Below are 3,632 nucleotides of genomic sequence, written 5' to 3'. Positions count from 1 at the left end.
GACACAACTAGCACACACATACACACGCACACACTTCCAGCTGGCCAAGCAAACACTGCAACAGGTATCCGGACTAGCCTCCAAGGAGAGCTCTGATCATGACTCTGCGCTGTAGGGATGAGGAAGAGGAAAGCGGCTTCTGAAAGGGGACAGGATGTGTCCGTCGGAAAGTCAATCAAGAAAAAGGCGTCTGTAAGCACTTTCATAAAGTCATCGAGGATGCTGCTTGAATGCGAGGAATGCTGCTCTTACCTCATGAAGGTGCAAAACAAAGGTGAAGAAAAGAGGGGGTAGTGGAATTCATCACGTACAACAGAGAGAGAGAAGGAAAAGAGACATGTCTGAGCCTGTGTGTCGCTGTGTGCTGAGGTTCAGGGATCACAACTTAAGTTAACCTATTATGAAATATTAAGTTAAAGGACCAACCCTTCAACTGTCAACCTTCACAGAATACTTCAGCAGACAAGACAACTAACAATTTAGTTTGTTAGTGGTAGTATAAAAAAACCTGCACCATTTTCAATTTGTTCTAAATCTTCATAATTGAATGGAAACCCTACAATAAAAGGAAAATATATCCATTTTGGATCCCTCAAATATAGCATATGTTCAGTTCACCATCATTTGGTGAAGGAAATATGGACCAGTGAATAACTAAATTGTACAACCTCCAGGGAAAAAACCTGCATCCAATCAAGCAAGGAGCATTTATTCATTCATCACACGCAGACAGATGTCAACAAAATTATTTAATGTCCTCCCGCCTCTTAGAAAAAGGCTTAATGACCATGGAGATGGGTTGATAAGCAAACTAAGGCTTCCACCAAGACAGATAATATGAACTTAAAAATTGTGTGCAGGCTATATGATTGTATGTTCACTTACTGCAGCTGCACAGCCTGATGTAATTACAAGTAGAGCAGTGTGCAAGCAGCTATTGATATCATATATCAGTTTGGTATCACCTGTGTGGGAAAAGGGTCATTTATCAGTACGGCTGCTAACACAAAAAATAAATCAGATGGAAAACATATTGTGGCAGCTCAAAAAAAAAAAAAAAAAAAAAAAATCAAAGCTTGTCAGAGACATACTGAATGCATGAATACTGTATGCATGCATGCGTAATGTATACATGCATACATAATGCTTTTGTTTCTGCTGTCAGATGACTGTATTAAAATAAAAAAAAAGGTAGTGGTCCAGAAATGCATTACATGAGGAGTCCATGAATAAATGTAACCTGGACATGCAGTCTCTCATGGGGGGCTACCATCCTTCTGATTGTGATACGGGAACATTCACAGCTTTCAACATGCCTTGCTTGCTGAGAAAGCCGCTTTTTAGACTGTTGCAGACAATTACATGTGGCATTGAGACTCTAATATAAAATTAACCAGGACCACTCCACTTGACTGAATCCTATAACTGCGCTTTCCAGCAAAAAAGCCCAAATCCCACTCAGGAGTGAGATATGATTTTGCAAATCGCATGTTTCTCTAATGAGGGCCTTGTCAATTAGCTGCCTTTAAATGTCTCTGTAAGGCTGACAGGCTTCTGTTCATCTTGTATGAGTCTTGAATATTACTGCTGCAAGGCCATGCGTCAGATCCCCCCTTGGAGGACGATAAGGAAACAAGTAAGCTGGCACATACTCTTTATTCTCTCTCTCTCTCCTTTGCTATGGACTGCGGCAGGCTGGCTGGCTGGCACCACAGAGACCCAGTGGCACCGTGCGGGAACCAGCGTCAACCTGTGATGAAAGACGATGGCCGATTGTTTCCTGTTATTGAAACACTACTCATGGGTGGGGATGGAGAGTCATGGGTAGAAAAAAAAGAAAATAAAAAAGAAAAGAAAAAAAAAGAAAGCCATTGAAGGAGAGTACTACTGTAGATGTGTCCTTTGGCCAGCCTCAGATGTGATGGAGTAGTTTAAATGAATGCCAACTGTGACATATGCAGCTATTAAATCCAAACCATGCGAACTGCTAGAGGATTGCAGTCGTTTAATTAACAAAGAATACAAGTAGTGTAAAACCGCGTCTGCTTAGTGTTGTATCCCATGAGCATTTCTTTGTTCATGCTGCCTGAAGGAATGAGGTCAAGGCAAGTTCACAGTCAATAGGCAGAATATCAACTAGTCTCAGAAAACAAGCCTCTGCGTATGACCGCTGTTAATGCAGTTTGGGTTTTTAGCACTCGAAAATGTCAATTGGCCCAATTAGTCATGAAGCACTTGTGAATCTCTGAATCATGGAGTAATTGGACTAGGCCTTTGTCCAAAGTTCGAGTACACATGAATTCAATTTAGAATTATTGAGACAGATATATTCTTATCTATAGTATCTTGTGCACGCTATAGATATAAATGGATTAAACTGATGTTCCTGAATCATAAATTCAACATATGGAAAAGGAAGGAGATATGCTTCACTTCAAACACTTCTTTCAACCTTTTCTTTCTTTTTCTCCTTTTATATCAGGGCAAGGACAAATTCAACTGAAATGCTTCACTTGCTTTTGTCACTGAATTGAGAATGAAAGAATGCCAGTGCTGTTAAAGCCAACAACACGTGGTGCACATTTAGACCCAAAGCAGAGAAAGAAGGAAACAGAGAGAGACAGACAGGGTTGCTGTTTGTATAATTTTCTTCTCTACAGCGGTTTTGCAATTATTCTAAATGCTTTTGTACCATTGTTACACTCTGGTCTACTGTATATGTCTCCTCTGCTTTGAGTTGATGATGACTCCTCTGGGTCTGTTCCGTACTGAAGGATGTTGTGTCTACTCTTTTTTTCCAGTCTATTTTTCCTCACAAAGTGGCAGAGGTGCAGCATCCAGAGATTAATGCTATTTCTTCAAGAGAAACTTTTGCTTTCTCTCGTTGTTAGATTTAAACAAATGAACCACTAATTGAGACCAAAGATCATTTTTAATATGTTGAAAAACATGATATGGAATATTAAAAAAATGTCTTACTCTCCCAGTGAGACACTGTTTGGTAGAGTGTACAGTTCACACTTTTTTTTTCTTTCATAACATTTATATTATGAATAATAGCATGAATCATAAGCTGAATTCCACGTTTCAGATCTTTCTATAACCCTTCTTTTTCAAAGCAGACATTTTGGCATGATAACAGTATAAACACAGGTGTAGCTGATAACATTAAAATTGACTGTGTTCCATTGAGTTAGTTGAGCTACAGTAGCTCCGGTGTGCTGGTGTTGCACATGCCGGCTCACTGGCAGGGTTTGCTGCTGAGACACTTGAAGGAACTGATCCATTGTCCATGAAATTTGTTCCACCTGTGCTTTTTCCTGTTATGACTGTTATGAGTATGTCAAACTGTCTGCTGTGGAAATGTCTGCACATGCTGGCTCAATAAGTATGTTTCTATCTACCTGTTTATATATGTATTTTCAATAAAATCATTTAAAAAAACCTGAATGGAGACGCTGGATCATTGTTTTTACAAGTTCTTACACTTGTCTTGAGGTGGAAAAGTTGTTGTAGTGATAAAAGCAAAAAGGAAAACAAACTTAGCAAAAAAAATCATGATGTACATAAAGCATGTGATTGAAGCATCCACTCGACTGAAGACACAAATTAATACGTGAAATAAAAATACA

Source organism: Seriola dumerili, unplaced genomic scaffold (genome assembly GCF_002260705.1).
Source record: "Seriola dumerili isolate Sdu_G_001 unplaced genomic scaffold, Sdu_1.0 BDQW01001389.1, whole genome shotgun sequence".
In the NCBI taxonomy this organism is placed as follows: domain Eukaryota; kingdom Metazoa; phylum Chordata; class Actinopteri; order Carangiformes; family Carangidae; genus Seriola; species Seriola dumerili.
This window is presented reverse-complemented; position numbering follows the sequence as displayed.